The sequence below is a fragment of the Hyperolius riggenbachi genome, chromosome 4, assembly GCF_040937935.1.
Source record: "Hyperolius riggenbachi isolate aHypRig1 chromosome 4, aHypRig1.pri, whole genome shotgun sequence".
Lineage (NCBI taxonomy): Eukaryota > Metazoa > Chordata > Amphibia > Anura > Hyperoliidae > Hyperolius > Hyperolius riggenbachi.
The window spans coordinates 160610947-160629572 of record NC_090649.1 but is presented as its reverse complement, the minus strand read 5'-3'; the positions used below and the strand labels follow the sequence as shown (position 1 = coordinate 160629572).

The 18626-nt window shown below is 43.7% G+C and overlaps 1 protein-coding gene across 2 annotated transcripts in view; it reads right to left on the bottom strand.

Moving 5' to 3' along the window:
* Positions 1-18626, bottom strand: part of MBNL1 (muscleblind like splicing regulator 1) — a 372727-nt gene that overhangs the window by 337591 nt on the left and 16510 nt on the right. Inside the window, exon 2 of one of the 2 annotated variants that reach the window (XM_068280882.1) lies at positions 7540-7678. The gene's annotated coding sequence lies outside the window, so the exon portion shown is untranslated. The remainder of the gene's footprint in view (positions 1-7539; positions 7679-18626) is intronic. The other variant, XM_068280883.1, reaches the window with a different exon arrangement.

Here is an 18626-nt window from a genome sequence, read left to right as displayed (position 1 = left end):
AAAGCTATTCTAATGTGTTCTGGCTAACTGCAGCACTTTATACTATCACTGTCTCTGTAATAAATCAATGTATCTTTCCCCTGTCAGACTTGTCGGCCTGTGTCTGGAAGGCTGCCAAGTTCTTCAGTGTTGTGGTTCTGCTATGAACTCACCCTTCCAGGCCCCTCTCTGCACACTGCCTGTGTGTTATTTAGATTAGAGCAGCTTCTCTCTTCTCTCTTATCTTTTACAAGCTGGATAAATCATCCTCTGAGCTGGCTGGGCTTTCACATACTGAGGAATTACAAACAAGGGCAAAGCTGTTTGCAGGAAGAAAAGAGCAGCCTGAAACTTCAGTGCATGGGGGAAATGATCTCTTGAGATTCAAAAGGAAGGCTGTATACAGCCTGCTTGTGTATGGATGTATTTTCTATGTGTGGACATACTGTACATCAACCTACTTCCTGTTTTGGTGGCCATTTTGATTGTTTACAAACAAACTTTTTAAAACTGTTTTTAACCACTTTTAATGCGGCGAGGAGCGGCGAAATTGTGACAGAGGGTAATAGGAGATGTCCCCTAACGCACTGGTATGTTTACTTTTGAGCGATTTTAACAATACAGATTCTCTTTAAAAACTGATACTAACATATACACTATCACTGTATCCTGAACTTAGTTATATAATAGCTGAGCCCCAGTGCCTGTTAATTGTGTTATTGCTGATATCCAAACCTGTGGTGATGGAACAAACCTAAATTATATACAGGCAATGCAGCAAGTTTAGTTGCTGCACAGTCCCTGTGTTGGTCAACAGACAGGTTAATAGGTAAGCATGGGTTGGATTGCAAATGATTAGTTTAAAGATAACTAAGATCAATTTTAAAAGGTACTGGAAACTTGTGTTCATGTTAAAGACAGCTTTCCTTATATAGATATGACACACACTGGTGGGTTAATTGGATTCCCCCATAAATGGCCCTAGACTGATAAAAATCTCAGAATGTGAAACCTGTTGTTTGACAGTCTGTCTGAAAGTAAGATGGAAAATATGTCAGTTACATACTGTATAAGATAAATAATTATAAAAACAACAAAATGTGAGCTCTTCTCTAGAATGGACTAATCAGTTAAAGTGAGGAATACACCATGACTTTACAGGCTTTACAGGGGTAAATAACCCTATGACTGAAAGACGATAATTTTGATTTTCATTTTATATACAGTGGGATGCGAAAGTTTGGGCAACCTTGTTAATTGTCATGATTTTCCTGTATAAATCGCTGGTTGTAACGATAAAAAATGTCAGTTAAATACATCATATAGGAGACACACACAGTGATATTTGAGAAGTGAAATTAAGTTTATTGGATTTACAGAAAGTGCGCAATAATTGTTCAAATAAAATTAGGCAGGTGCATAAATTTGGGCACTGTTGTCATTTTATTGATTCCAACACCTTTAGACCTAATGATTGGAACTCAAATTGGCTTGGTAAGCTCAGTGACCCCTGATCTACATACAACGGTGAATCCAATTATGAGAAAGAGTATTTAACCATTTCAGCCTGCGGGATTTTTCACCTTACGCATCAGAGCAATTTTCACCTCCCATTCATTTGCTAATAACTTTATCACTACTTATCACAATTTATTGATCTATATCTTGTTTTTTCCGCCACTAATTAGGCTTTCTTTGGGTGGTACATTTTACTAAGAATTATTGTTTTATAAATGCATTTTAACAGGATTAATAAGAAAAAAATGGAAAAAATGCATTATTTCTCAGTTTTCGGTCATTATAGCTTTAAAATATTCCACGCTACCATAATTAAAACCTATGTATTTTATTTGCTCATTTGTCTCGGTTATGACACCATTTAAATTTTGTCCCTATCACAATGTATGGCGCCAATATTTTATTTGGAAATATAGGTGCGTTTTTTTCCGTTTTGTGTCCATCACTATTTACAAGCTTATGATTTAAAAAATGTTTGTAGTATACCCCCTTTAAATGCATATATAAAAAGATCAGACCCTAATTTTTTTTTTCTATTAAAATTTTTCAATGTTATTATATGTGTAAATTGTAATGTAAAAAATATGTAGATGTAGTTTTACTATTTGGCCACAAGATGGCCACCTTCAGTTTTTTTCCCTCCTTGTGCTTCTCGCTAACCGGAAGCCTAAGGGGGGTGCGGAAGATTTTACGTGCAGAAAGACTGAAGCCTCTTGTAAGAGCGCTTCGGTTTTTCTGCTGGGGACACGGATCGGTGATCGGGAACCATATTCCCGTTCACTGATCCCAGGGCTACCAGGGGACAGCACGGGGCGTGCCCGCGACCCCGAAGCGCAGCACCGCAGCAGTGCATCTCACGTCTGGGCGGCAGAAATGGTAATGGGGTCAATTGTAAGTTTCCCTGCTCTTTTCATTTTTTTCTGAAGAGTAGCAACATGGGGGTCTCAAAACAACTCTCAAGTGACCTGAAGACAAAGATTGTTCACCATCATGGTTTAGGGGAAGAATACAGAAAGCTGTCTCAGAGATTTCAGCTGTCTGTTTCCACAGTTAGGAACATATTAAGGAAATGGAAGACACAGGCTCAGTTCAAGTTAAGGCTCGAAGTGGCAGACCAAGAAAAATCACGGATAAACAAAAGTGACGAAAGTCAGAGTCAACCCACAGGCCAGCACCAAAGACCTACAACATCATCTCGCTGCTGATGAAGTTACTGTGCATTGTTCAACCATTCGGTGCACTTTACACAAGGAAATGCTGTATGCGAGAGAGATGCAGAGGAAGCCTTTTCTCCACCCACAGCACAAACAGAGCCGCTTGAGGTATACTAAAGCACATTTGGACAAGCTAGCTTCATTTTGGAATAAGGTGCTGTGGACTGATGAAACTAAAATTGAGTTATTTGGGCATGTATTTCCGCCATGTATGGAGGAAAAACAACACAGCATTCCAAGAAAACACCTGCTACCTACAGTAAAATATGGTGGTGGTTCCATCATGGCGTGGGACTGTGTGGCCAGTGCAGGGACTGGGAATCTTGTCAAAGTTGAGGGATGCATGTATTCTACTCAGTATCAGCAGATTCTGGAGACCAATGTCCAGGAATCAGTGACAAAGCTGAAGCTGTGCTGGGGCTGGATCTTTCAACAACACAACAACCCTAAACACTGCTCAAAATCCACTAAGTAATTCATGCAGAGGAACAAGTACAATGTTCTGGAATGGCCATCTTAGTACCCAGACCTGAATATAATTGAAAATCTGTGGTGTGAGTTAAAGAGATCTGTCCATGCTTTGAAGCCATCAAACCTGAATGAACTAGAGATGTTTTGCAAAGAAGAATGGTCCAAAATACCTTCAACCAGAATCCAGACTCTCATTGGAGCCTACAGGAAGCATTTGTAGGCTGTAATTTCTGCAAAAGGAGGATCTATTAAATATTGATTTAATTTATTTTTTGTGGTGCCCAAATGTATGCACCTGCCTAATTGTGTTTAAACAATTATTGCACACTTTCTGTAAATCCAATAAACTTCATTTCACTTCTCAAATATTACTGTGTGTGTCTCCTATATGATATATTTAACTGACATTTTTTATCGTAATAACCAACGATTTATACAGGAAAATCATGACAATTAACAAGGTTGCCCACACTTTCGCATCCCACTGTAGGCTTACCAAGTAAGTAAGGGATTACTAAGTAAGGGATACTAAAGAGGGCAACCTTAACCTGCCTGGCGTTCTATTAAGATCGCCAGGCAGGCTGCGGGAGGGTTTTTTTTTAATAAAAAAAAAACTATTTCATGCAGCCAACTGAAAGTTGGCTGCATGAAAGCCCACTAGAGGGCGCTCCGGAGGCGATCTTCCGATCGCCTCCGGCGCCCAGAATAAACAAGGAAGGCCGCAATGAGCGGCCTTCCTTGTTTTGCTTATATCGTCGCAATAGCGACGAGCGGAGTGACGTCATCGACGTCAGCCGACGTCGTGACGTCAGCCGCCTCCGATCCAGCCCTTAGCGCTGGCCGGAACTTTTTGTTCCGGCTGCGCAGGGCTCAGGCGGCTAGGGGGGCCCTCTTTCGCCGCTGCTCGCGGCGAATCGCCGCAGAGCGGCGGCGATCAGGCAGCACACGCGGCTGGCAAAGTGCCGGCTGCGTGTGCTGCTTTTTATTTCAGCCAAATCGGCCCAGCAGGGCCTGAGCGGCAGCCTCCGGCGGTACTGGACGAGCTGTGCTCGTCCAGACCGCCCAGCAGGTTAAAGATTTGTTTTTTTTTCCAGATTTAGTTCATTGTTTATACAAAGTATTATAGTTTAACCACTTGAGGACCAAAGGTTTATACCCTCCTAGTGGCCAGGCCATTTTTAACAATTTGGCACTTCACAACTTTAACGATTTATTGCTTGGTCATACAACTTAGCACCCAAATGAATTTTACCCCTTTTCTTCTCACAAATAGAGCTTACTTTTGGTTGTATTTGATTGCTGCTGCGATTTTTTTTCTTAATAAAAAACACTCATGAGTTGAAAAAAAAACTGTTTTTTGAATACCACTCCCCCCCCCCCCAATTGACCTTAGACTACGGTACAAACAGTACTCTATACATAACAAGACATATGCCTATGGCAGGGATTAGATTGTGAGCTCTTCCGAGGGATAGTTAAGTGACAAAACTTTATTCTGTGCAGCGCTGAGTTGCCAGGGTCTAACAGTGCAGGGGCCCCAGAAGAGGTCGGGGCTCTGGAGCAATTGCCCCCTTTGCCTCAATGGCAGAGCTGGCCCTCCTTCCCATAGTTGTTTGATCAGTTATGACTATCACACTCTCTATATAGCATAATTGTTTTTTTCTTCTCTTAATAAACTATATACCTGTAATCTGAAAAATCAGAGGAACTTAATAAAGCAAAACTAAGCATTTCTGTTCAAATGTATGTTTACCTTAATAACAAGGAACCATCTGAAAATGTTTCAAAACAGAATACATGGCTTTGAATTATGGTACACAAATGGAGAAATATTACTTGACACAAGTGGAATGTTTTCTTGGAGTCACAGTAAATGCATTTAGAAAGTTGGTGATAAATTCCTTCATGCTATTTTAAATTCATATTTGTAAACAGGAATCATATGATGAACGAATGTGTCATTTGTTCTAGATTGCACATTAGTTATAGAACATTTGTTCAACAGGCCCTTCTCTCTGCATTCAGAGTCAATAGAGGTAAACACTAATCACATAACATGAGAGAATGTGCTGACTGCTGCCTTTACTTCACCTTACACATATCTATGCTTCACAAATGTAAAACAAAAGCCTCAGAAGTATATTTATATACATTTATATCCCCAACACAATTTCAACAGGAGCACTTATGGAATTTTTACTTTAAATAACATCAAATCTTCGTTAATAACATTTCAACTTAATAATGATTGCAGCTTAGAGAATAAGTGTACTTTGAAATATTTCTGTTAAAAATATCCCTTAAATGAATATATTGCATTATTGATTTTGTAACTATTAAAAAAACTTGAGTAGAACAGTAGATCGCGTGCATGCAAAACGGCGTCTGGAAATATGGGCACCTTATATAGGCGCTAATAGAATATTGGTAAATTTACCGATATTCTACTATTTTTGCAGTGCTAGTAATATATTGGTGAATGATACTGATTTTTACTGCGGCTAAATCTAACCCTACTCTCACACAGAACCCTCCCTACCAAGGCCTAAACCTAACCAACCCCCTCTTTTGCTTAACCCTAACCATCCCCCTTCGATCCCTAACCCTAACCAATACCCCTATGACGCCTAACCCTAACCAATAACTAATGCCTTACCTTAAAAAAAACACTGATGTCTAAGTTTAAAAGACCCCCGGGTGAACCCTAACCCCCCCCCCCCCTGCAAACTTTACCTTCTCCGCCCGCAAACCCACAGTAAAAACTGGCAATATTGGGTGCCTCAGAAATGTGGGTACAGCCATAGTAACATTGGCTACAATGGAAAAATGAAAAATATTCTCTTAGAGAAAACCCAAGAGAAAAGTTAATTGAATTAGAGTCCTTGAGTGCAGTCAAGGAGTACTTATGAAGTGTGCTGCAGCTATATGTAAAGAAAGGTGATCTCCCAGAAGCAGGACATTTCTGTACCAGAGGAGCCAGGCAAGTTTGGGTGCCACCATAGGTGCTCATAGTGATTTCAGCTATAGTGGGAAATTTGGGTGCCAATAAAATAGTGGGTGGCCCCATTTTAGCACCCGTTTTAGCAAGTGAAAAAGCACCGAAAAGTACGGTAGGTAAGAAAAGCAACATCAAACATAAAAGGATTTGAGCACCTACTTTACAAAATGTATAAAACAAACCTCCCCCTTACCTTGAGGCCAGTTTTACACATGATTTTTGCATTGTGATGCGATACAATGCTCCTGCCGCACCCCACCACAATGCAAAAAACGACAATCAAAAGACCCTGCAGCAGAGTGTGCCGACAGAGTCATATACATAACCCCTGGTCAGTGATGTACTCTCTGATGGGCAGGAAGTGTGCCAAAGGGATTCCGTTGGTCCGCACAAGCGATCTGTGATGCACCACGCTCCGGTGTTTACACTTACTGCGTCTCCCATAGACTTTCATTACCCCAAGCACTGTGCGTGGTGCTTGCAGTAATGCGCTGCCGCCCTTTTGTCAGTTTGGATACTTCCGGCGCACCACAACGGTCAATAAGTGTGAAATTTTCCATAGACTTTCATTGGTTTTGCAGCCCCTTGCATTAAAATAGGATAATGCAATGCAGGTTTAACCTGTAAATGTAAAAGGGGCCCTAACCATTTCTGCCGCCCGGGCGGCTGCTCTGCTTTCGCCAAAGTCATTGTCACATCTAATATGCTATTTTTGATATCGAGAAAATATATGGTAAATTCGGAAAATGCAAAAAAATCAATATGTTTACAGTGAAAATTCACTTTTAATCTTTTCGAAAACTTTGTTTAGTACACATGATGATTGTCTGAAGCGGGTATTAATATATACTGAAAGCTAACCCTTTGAATATATTGAAATTTGTCAAATGGTATTATAGTATTATATTATAAATGTTCTGCTTTAACTGATGCCTAACATAGTACAACACTCTATGGCTAGGAATGGTCAGTGAGCTGCAAACAATTCTGAGTTTTTGCAAATATTTATGATACTTCTATGCAGATGTACGCAACTTGAAAATGGACCAATCAAATGCTACAACGACATACATTTGCATAGAATTTGCATTTAAATTAGCATAATTTGATTTGCATCTCATTGACCATTCCTTACTTCTGTCTCGAGGAAATAGCATACAATAATGCTGATGTTTCTGGGCTAAAGATTTCTGGGTGGGCGGGGTTACATACCAATATACAGCAATACATATATAAAGGAAGTGTTTCTAATGCTGAACCCAAGACAATTAATGTAAAATTGGGTATCCTGAATAATGTATTACATTCTGCTACATGCCCTTGCTTTGCCTTTTAAACCAGACAAATAAAAAGTTTTACCTTGACTTCTACCTCAATTTACTTTGATTCATCTAGTTTAATATCCATTTTTATTTGTCCTCTGTATCTGGATGGAGCATGGTTTTCAATAACTCCTGAATATCATTGCAATCTCTCTGTTTTAAAGCCTTCCAGTTAACTGTAGAGAGAGAATATTAAAAAACATTAAGTATGAAAATAATTTCCTTCAAAAATTGAACACATGCAAAGTTAAAATGGGGCTATATCAGCAAAGCATATTCTTTATTATATATACTTCTAGATATGTGGCAACCCCTATGCTTTTTGATAGACAGTTGGCAGTTTTACCTGTTGACCTAGATTCATACTAATTTTTTACTGTAATTACCAGTTCTGTATTTTGTACCATTTCTGTATTTTGTACCAACTCTGTATTTTGTATATTGGTGTACACCATTGTCTGTATTATCTTGTACCCCATGTTTGTTTCTTACTTTGTACAGCGCCATGGAATATGTTTGTGATTTATATAATAGTAACAATGGATTGCCTATGCCATTTATTTCCAGGGGATAAATCTGAGTTTAGTGTAGTTTTGATGCCAACTTCAAATACTGCAAAGTGGTAGCCAAAGGTATCATATTGTGACTATATAATGCTATTTTTATCAGTGTTTTTGTGGATTCTCCCCTACCAGTTGCCTAGCTTTTCCTTAACAAAAATCCCCGTTCTAATGCATAATTCCAGTTCCTTTACTTTGTAACAACCCCCCCCATATAAATCCTGCCTAACTGGGATTTCCACCCTTTAACATTGTTATTTTCTTGATGCCTAACCTCAAGTTATCCCAAAACATTATTGCATACTGCACATCTATAAAGTTACTGTAATTCCTTAATTAACTTTATGCACTTTTTGACACAAAATCTTAACATTCTAACTCAACTAAAACTTCACCTTAACCAGTGCTCCCATTTTATGTCCAATTCAGCCCCAGTTCCCAAATTGTTCTCCTCCTTCCCAAAAAATGCAGTTCTCTAATCTTCTGATTGATGACATTGCTGTGGTTGATGATTTAGTACTGCACTAAATGGACCTGCTGAACTTCCAGGTTAAAGAACAAGTAGTTGCAAGAGATTTGTTTTTTTACAATTTCAGAGGAGATTCATATAAAACACACCAAGAGATAGTGGACTGAAAGACAAAAATAGAAGAGACACAACCAAGAATGAATAGTGTACTAGTATGCTGGACAAGTGATTTTTGTACAGTATATATTAAGGAAAAAACAGTACTTACAAAGCAGGGTTGTCCCTAGGATAACCAGTAAATAAGTAGTTGGGAAATATAACCCTGTCCTTTCTTAGATATAGCTGGTCCCTCGTGGTTCTTTAGGTCATTCTACAGGGACAAGGTTGTTCTCTATTCATAAAACTGACCTCTGGAGGAAAGCAGGATTCTCTACTGCTTCTTAAAGCATGTTTCAGCTTTTTAACTCACGGTGAGAACTCTCGGATTACTTCCTATTTAGATATTCAGAGAGTTAAAGCGGACTCAAACCAAACATTTTTTTAATTCAAAATATTTAGTTGCACCACTCTGACACATACAAATATAAATAAACACTCCTTCAAGCCTATGAGCATTGCAGTGCATGCTTTTCACCCTCCTCTTTGCATAACTAGGGTTATACAGGTGGCAGCCATTAGCAATTCCTCCTATGCTGGACACCATCTACTCCACCAGTTTGCCGGATTATTTGCCGGCAATATGAAAGGAAGGGAGGGGTTTCTCCAATAAATGTAAAATATTTTATATTTGTCATCATGTAGCTGAAAAAAGGCTGCTATTTATTATTATAATTTAGAAAATAGATTTTATTTCTGAAATCTTGTATTTTTAGTTTGGGTCCACTTTAAGCTGTCAAATGTTTCACATACAATGGGCCTGATGCAATTGTCAGACTCGCCAGTGTTAAACACTGGTGAGTCCGATAATCAGGCGACTATAAAGTCGCCTGATTCAATTGCATTTAGCCCTAGGCAGGGTGCTAAAAGAACTCACTTGGGCGATATTATCGCCCAGCAAGTTCCTTACACCCTATCCTATTACACTTTGCATGCCTCCGGGAAGCGATGCTTCCCGGCAGACATGAGCGTTAGCTTAGACCTGCAAAAAGCAGGTCTAAACATGCTAACGCACGACATCGTCGCTGCATCTGGGGGTCTCCTTTAATAAGGAGACCCCCAGAGCTCCCCGCCGGCCGCCGCTCGTCTCCGCAACCCCCCACAAAGTTGCAAAGCTACAAATTGCTTAAATTCCTTACCGCCGCTTTACACCCGTCGGCCGCCGCATCTTGCCGCAAGTCCCTGCTGTGTAATTAGTGTACGAGTTACTGTAATTACACTCGCTAATAACAGAGTCCCGGCAAAGCATCTTTGAATCAGCCGCCGGGGCTCCCTATTGGTTCACAGGCTGAGCCCATTACATTGGTCCAGCCTGTGAACCAATAGGGAGCCCCAGCGGCTGATTCAAAGATGCTTTGCCGGGACTCTGTTCTTAGTGAGTGTAATTACAGTAACTCGTACACTGTAAATACACAGCGGGGACTTGCGGCGAGATGCGGCGGCCGGCGGGTGTAAAGCGGCGGTAAGGAATTTAAGCAATTTGTAGCTTTGCAACTTTGTGGGGGGTTGCGGAGACGAGCGGCGGCCGGCGGGGAGCTCTGGGGGTCTCCTTATTAAAGGAGACCCCCAGATGCAGCGGCGGAAGATGGCGGCGGATGTTCGGCGGGTTGTGCGCATGTGTGGGAAGCGAGGCTGTGGTGCTGATGGACAGCACCACAGGGTAAACCTCGCTCCCCATCGCCCGGTAATAGGGAGCATCGCTCAGGCTTTCGCCTGAGTAATGCTCCCTAACGATCGGCCATCGCTCGAGTGAAACTGGCAATAGGATTTGCCGGTTATCCTCGTGCGATGGCAAGGTGATAAGTAGCTCGCATCTGCAAGCTACTTATCACCTGGAATAGCATCAGGCCCAATATGTCTTGTGATTATCAGTTGATATCTGTTATCTGTTGAGCTCAGCCATCTGTTGAGCTCAGCCAACTTCTTCTTAAGGTTCTGCCATCTTTGCTCCTGCTTCCTGTTGAGGCCGTGAAGAGCAGAAGCAGCTGTGCTCTGTCCAGGAAGTAGTGTTTCCTCAATCAGATTCTAGACGTTACCATAGCCTCAGGAATATCAACACTGTGGTATTGTTGCTGGTTTTGATTCGATACACCAGAGCAGCCATGGTTCAGTTTCAGTTACTAGGTAAACCTGCCTTCCAAACCAATTTATTGTCATTTCTGGAGGAAATGAATGCATTGTCATTTATGGAGAAAATTCACAAGATATGGCAGAGGCATAACTATGTGTTATAGAACTCCATAGTAGTAACATTGCTTCAGGTGTCAGCTGTTAAAAGAAATATAAGAAATATAAGCTTCTGTGTAAGAAACTCTCTAATTCAGGTGAGTTGATTAAGCACCTGAACAGAAAGAAACAACTGGGTATCCATGCACAAAAACTGCTCAGATTGAGAGGGAATGGAGATTTGGGTGTGCCATTCACCAAGCTCTTATGGTTGTGAATAAGTATTTTGTGAATCATCTGCCATGTCTGAAAAATCCGAGCTTGCTGCAGACAGCTCTGATTTTAAAATTACAAAATGACCTGTGTAGAGCTGATGTATCAATTTTTTGAAAGAAACTTAAAGAGAAACTCTGACCAAGAATTGAACTTTATCCCAATCAGTAGCTGATACCCTCTTTTACATGAGTAATCTATTCCTTTGCTCAAACGGATCATCAGGGGGCTCTGTAGGGCTGATATTGTGGTGAAACCTCTCCCACAAGAAACTCTGAGGACCATGGTACTCCTGGCAGTTTCCTGTCTGTGAACCTTGGTGCATTGTGGGAAATAGCTGTTTACAGCTGTTTCCAACTGCCAAAACAGCAAACAGCAGCTACATCACCTGCAAGCAGTAAAAATGTCACCATGTGATAAATGTCAGAATGTAAATCAGGGATTTAAAAGATTTTGCAATAGGCAAACACTGACAAACACTGACTAAATCAGTTATACATAATTATTGTACATTATTTTCACTGGAGTTCCTCTTTAAGTTTTATTATAAAGGCAATCCCTCTAGTAGGACTTGTGGTATTCTTTTAAAACAATAACTACAGTGGCTGGATAGTGTAATGGTTAAGGGCTCTGCTTCTGACACAGGTGATCTGGTTTGAATCTCAACTTTTTCTGTTCAGTAAAGCCACCTATTCAGTAAGGAGCCCTTGGGTGAGACTCCCTAACACTGCTACTGCCTACTGAGCACGCTCTAGTGGCTACTGTGGCTTCATCAGCTCAAGCGCTTTGAGCTGCCAGGAGAAAAGCATGATATAAATGTTATTTGTCTTAAATAGTCTATTCTAATTTCACTTAAGTCAGTTGTTTAAAGAGAACCCGAGGTGGGATTTACTTATGCTAGTGGGGCACAGAGGCTGGTTGTGCACACTAACACCAGCCTCTGTTGCCCCATGGTGTGCCTCCAAGACCCCCCTGCGCGCCGCTATACCCCCCGCAGCGTGTCGCCAGCACAATGTTTACCTATGCAGCGTCAGTCAGCGCCGCTCCCCCGCCTCCTCCATATCGGCGTCCCTTCCCTCCCGCTGATTGGAGGGAAGTGACGCGGGCGGGTAGCGCCGATACGGAGGAGGCGGGGGAGCGGCGCTAACAGACAGGCAGAGGTAAAAATGTCACCATGTGATAAATGTCAGAATGTAAATCAGGGATTTAAAAGATTTTGCAATAGGCAAACACTGACAAACACTGACTAAATCAGTTATACATAATTATTGTACATTATTTTCACTGGAGTTCCTCTTTAAGTTTTATTATAAAGGCAATCCCTCTAGTAGGACTTGTGGTATTCTTTTAAAACAATAACTACAGTGGCTGGATAGTGTAATGGTTAAGGGCTCTGCTTCTGACACAGGTGATCTGGTTTGAATCTCAACTTTTTCTGTTCAGTAAAGCCACCTATTCAGTAAGGAGCCCTTGGGTGAGACTCCCTAACACTGCTACTGCCTACTGAGCACGCTCTAGTGGCTACTGTGGCTTCATCAGCTCAAGCGCTTTGAGCTGCCAGGAGAAAAGCATGATATAAATGTTATTTGTCTTAAATAGTCTATTCTAATTTCACTTAAGTCAGTTGTTTAAAGAGAACCCGAGGTGGGATTTACTTATGCTAGTGGGGCACAGAGGCTGGTTGTGCACACTAACACCAGCCTCTGTTGCCCCATGGTGTGCCTCCAAGACCCCCCTGCGCGCCGCTATACCCCCCGCAGCGTGTCGCCAGCACAATGTTTACCTATGCAGCGTCAGTCAGCGCCGCTCCCCCGCCTCCTCCATATCGGCGTCCCTTCCCTCCCGCTGATTGGAGGGAAGTGACGCGGGCGGGTAGCGCCGATACGGAGGAGGCGGGGGAGCGGCGCTAACAGACAGGCAGAGGTAAACATTGTGCTGGCGACACGCTGCGTGTCGCCAGCACTGCGTGGGGTATAGCGGCGCGCAGGGGGGTCTTGAAGGCACACCATGGGGCAACAGAGGCTGGTGTTAGTGTGCACAACCAACCTCTGTGCCCCACTAGCATAAGTAAATCCCACCTCGGGTTCTCTTTAAAGTTTCTCAAATTTGCTAAATGCTTTTGCCTACTAGGAAATCAGAAAAAGCCGTTTTGAACTTGTTACTGCGATTTCTTATTAGTCTATACCAGGGCTGGGCAAACTTTAAGCGGCCCTGGCCACATTTTATTATTATTTAGTATTTATATAGCACCGACATCTTCCGCAGCGCTGTACAGAGTATACATAGTCTTGTCACTAACTGTCCCTCGAAGGAGCTCACAATCTAGTCCCTACCATAGTCATATGTATATATTGTGTAGTGTATGTATTGTAGTCTACTGCCAATTTCAGGAGGAAGCCAATTAACTTATCTGTATGTTTTTGGGATGTGGGAGGAAACTGGAATGCATGGAGGAAACCCACACAGACACAGGGAGAACATACCAACTCCTTGCAGATGTTGACCTGACTGGGATTCGAACCAGGGCAGGGACTCAGCGATGCAAGGCGAGAACGCTAACCACTACACCACCATGCTGCCCCGTGCTGCGGACCACGGGCCACATTCCTTATATTCCAACCCCCCTCCCTTCCTGCAGAGTTGCGAGTGGGTGGTGGAGGGAATTGAAACTCACCTCACTCACCAATTCCCACATCGCGTCACCATGGCAACAGGTTACCACATGACGTAACGTTGGGAAGTGCCAGCGTATTCCACGTCATGTGACATCCTGTTGCCATGGAGATGCAACACGGGAATCTGTGATCGAGGTAAGTTTCAAATCCCCCATGCCTGCTCACAACTCTGCAAGGAGGGAAGGGAGAAGGAGAGGAATCCGGCCACCTGACGGCGGGCTGGATTAATAGCGCATGGGGCCTGGACAAGGCTCGCAAGCCATAGTTTGCCCAGTGCCAGACTAAACACTGAGGCAGGTGACTCTGCAATCGAGGCATTAGAAGAAAAATGCCAGACATACAGAATAATGGAAAAATGTACAGATCAGTCCTGGAAAAACACAGAAGTATACAAAGGAAGATGAAGCCACAGCATACAGAAGAAGAAAGAGGGTTACAGAAGGTAAGCCAAAAGTATGCATTGGAAAAGGAAGACTACAGATGATTTCCTATACTTTAAAAAAGTTTTTATAGTGTTGTTTTCCTTCAATTAAAGTTTGACCCCCTTTACCTGGGAGGGGATGGACAACTGGTAGTCCCTTTGCTATTAAAGGAGGTTCTCTCATTCCACCATAAGCCTTCCGCCCACCAACCCTCTGACTTACTGCCACATGGGTGGGGTATTTACCCACTTCTTTGTATGCACAATTTTGAGAATGAGCCCCACACACATGGAGTCGAGTATTTCTGCCCCTCTCCTGCTGAGTCCCTACAAGGTGATGGACCATGTGGGCTGGTGTTGTACAGGTGGGGGAACCTCATGCTGTCTGACTCAGCCATTGGGGCAATGCCAGATTTAGGGAAGAAGGATGTGATTTTTTGTAAATCCTATTTTGAAAATAGAAAAATGGTGCTGAAGATGCTCCACAAAAACTATAGCAGTGTCTGGGATCTCACTGAAAGTTCCTTTGTAATGCTGAAAGTGATTAGTGTAATGTGCCATGTGACTTTAAAGAGAGCCCGAGGTGGGCTCAAAAAATAAAAATAAAGTAGGCTACCTGACCCGCAGGGCTGAGCGGATCAAGTAGCCTCAAAAAACGTCGCTCCCCGCCACTACTGTAGGCCGCATTGGCCCACTTTCACTTGCGTGACCCTCTGGGTCACAATGCTGCACTGAGATACTGTGTTGTCTCGTATAGCATGAAGGGAGGCAGGGGAACGGCAGGAGGCACAGACCAGGGGAGAGAGCTGCCCAATGGCAGCTCAGAAAACCCTGTAGGATTGCTCCTGGCAGGCGTTTTAAACAGGGACTTCCTTTCCCCTGTGTTTACCTCCGAGTTAATGACAAGTCTTGTCGCTAAACTTGGGGGGCTATAACGCGGCGGTGGGGGAGCAGAGTGTGGCAGTTGGGGGTCACAGAACCATGTTATTAGGCAGAGAACTTGGCTCTGTGTCCTATCTGCCCCCCGAAGATCCACTTCAGGTTCTCCACAAAATCATGCAGGCATCGGCAGTGTTAAACCGACAACTGAATTGAGTGGTAGTAGACTAACACGCAGGGAGTAATTTATCTACTAGTACAAACTCAATCCTGTAAGCGGCCAAAATCTAAAACCTAGTCTAAGTCGAGGGCCAAATTGTTTATTAAGATTTTACATTTATTGAACAGTATATTTGCTTGCCCCAGTGCTGCTTCGGCAGAAAAGGATCTTGATGCAATGTGGCCCAAGGCAAGATGCTGGCTTTTACTTCCCCCATAGTCTTTTTGGTAAGCTGAGGCGGGTGTTTGTTTGGGGGTGGGGGTTTACTAGCCACACAAGGGGGGTTTGGATCCCAAGAGGGGACCCCATGATAATTTTGCTGAGGGATCCTATGGGTTGTTGCTGCACCCCACCTCAAAATGGCAATGTTTCAACCAGAAACTGTCCCCGGTGTGCCCCTCTGGTTTGTAAGGCAGTGTGCTGTTATTCTTTTACTGCATACAATGATGCACATTTGAAGTACTGGGGGGCCACATAAAATGGGAAGTAGGGCTGCATTCATCCCACGGCATTGTGTTTGACACCTGTGTACTAGAATGACAACAGGCCAGGGGCGTAGGAATAGACCCTGCAGCCCCTGCAGTTGCAGGGGGGCCCCTAGCAAGTCAGGGGCCCGGAGGAGGAAAGGCTGTCACCACCGGCGTACCTACCGGGGATGCGACTCTCTCAGCCGCAGGGGGGCCGGCCGCCCGGGGCTGCTCTGGGGCCCGCTCACTGTGCGTGGGGGGAGCGCTGCTCTGGACCCCCCAGCAAGGTGCTCAACTGGCCGCAGCGTCTGCCAGTTCATTCCCCGCAGCCCCGCTCCACCAGCAGCCTGCATAGTCTCCGGCAGGCAGAGCAGGGCTACGGCAAGATGGCCGCCGAAGAAGCCCTACACTGGAGACTATTTGTGTCTCTAGTACAGGGTTTCGGCAGCCATCTTGCCGTAGCCCTGCACTCTGCCTGTCAGCGCGGGAGATGTGCTGCAGGAGGACTCGGGGAGCTGTGTGCCAGATGCCGGGAGAGGAGAAGACTTCTGTCAGGTAAGTGAATTGTTTTTTTTTCACAGGTGCATTTTTTTTCTAGTGTCTCCTGCCCACATTGTGATTTTCAGGTGTCTGCTGCCCACATTGTGATTTTCAGGTGTCTGCTGCCCACATTACGATTTTCTGGTGACTGCTGCCCACATTACGATTTTCAGGTCACTGCTGCCCACATTGCGATTTTCAGGTGTCTGCTGCCCACATTACGATTTTCAGGTGTCTGCTGCCCACATTACGATTTTCAGGTGTCTGCTGCCCACATTACGATTTTCAGGTGTCTGCTGCCCACATTGCGATTTTCAGGTGTCTGCTGCCCACATTGCGATTTTCTGGTCACTGCTGCCCACATTGCGATTTTCTGGTGTCTGCTGCCCACATTACGATTTTCAGGTGTCTGCTGCCCACATTGTGATTTTCAGGTGTCTGCTGCCCACATTGCGATTTTCTGGTGTCTGCTGCCCACATTACGATTTTCAGGTGTCTGCTGCCCACATTGTGATTTTCAGGTGTCTGCTGCCCACATTACGATTTTCTGGTCACTGCTGCCCACATTATGATTTTCTGGTCACTGCTGCCCACATTGCGATTTTCAGGTGTCTGCTGCCCACATTGCGATTTTCTGGTGTCTGCTGCCCACATTATGATTTTCTGGTGTCTGCTGCCCACATTACGATTTTCTAGTCACTGCTGCCCACATTGCGATTTTCTGGTGTCTGCTGCCCACATTGCGATTTTCTGGTGTCTGCTGCCCACATTACGATTTTCAGGTGTCTGCTGCCCACATTGTGATTTTCAGGTGTCTGCTGCCCACATTACGATTTTCTGGTCACTGCTGCCCACATTGCGATTTTCTGGTCACTGCTGCCCACATTGCGATTTTCAGGTGTCTGCTGCCCTCATTACGATTTTCAGGTGTCTGCTGCCCACATTACGATTTTCAGGTGTCTGCTGCCCACATTGCGATTTTCAGGTGTCTGCTGCCCACATTGCGATTTTCTGGTGTCTGCTGCCCACATTACGATTTTCTGGTGTATGCTGCCCACATTAGGATTTTCTGGTGACTGCTGCCCACATTGCGATTTTTCTGGTGACTGCTGCCCACATTGCGATTTTTCTGGTGACTGCTGCCCACATAAGGATTTTCTGGTGACTGCTGCCCACATTAGGATTTTCTGGTGTCTGCTGCCCACATTACGACATTCTGGTGACTGACTGCTGCCCACATTAGGATTTTCTGGTGACTGCTGCCCACATTACGATATTCTGGTGACTGCTGCCCACATTAGGATTTTCTGGTGACTGATGCCCACATTGCAATTTTCTGGTGACTGCTGCCCACATGGCGATTTTCTGGTGACTGCTGCCCACATTGCGATTTTCTGGTGAACTCTGCCCACATTACGATTTTCTGGCCCACATTACGATTTTCTGGTGAACACTGCCCACGTTACGATTGTCTGGTGAATGCTGTCCACGTTACGATTTTCTGGTGAACGCTGCCCACATTACGATTTTCTGGCCCACATTACGATTTTCTGGCGAACACTGCCCAAGTTACGATTGTCTGGTGAATGCTGTCCATGTTACAATTTTCTGGTGAACTCTGCCCACATTACGATTTTCTGTCCCACATTACGATATTCTGGTGAACGCTGCCCACATTACGATTGTCTGGTGAATGCTGCCCACGTTACAATTTTCTGGTGACTGCTGCTCACGTTACTATTTTCTGGTGACTGGTGCCCACATTAGGATTTTCTGGTGAACTCTGCCCACATTATGATTTTCTAAAGGCCCACATTACGATTTTCTGGTGAACTCTGCCAACATTACGATTTTCTGGCCCACATTACGATTGTCTGGTAAAATGCTGCCCACTTTACAATTAATTTACAGTGAAACGCTGCCCCTTTACGATTATTTGGCACCTATGGGGGGGGCCCCATCCAAATATTCGCAGGGGGGCCCAGTGATTTCTAGTTACGCCCCTGCAACAGGCCTAGAGTTCCTGAGTGGTATAGGCAGTGGGTGAATCAACTTACCAGCATCTACTCAGCATCTAACCTAAAGTGAAATATAACCTTATGTGGACTTACACTTCAAATACCACAATCTCGTGCCGTGCCAGTGAAAGAATTGCTCTGACTTCCTTTTATAGCTTCCTACAATGTCCTGATCCGTACTGTGTAGGTAATGTTTTAAATATGTTATTAGATCATTTTAACCTGATTACGTTGCTGAGTAAAAGTAAATAAATCATTCATCACTTCAGCTCATCAACAA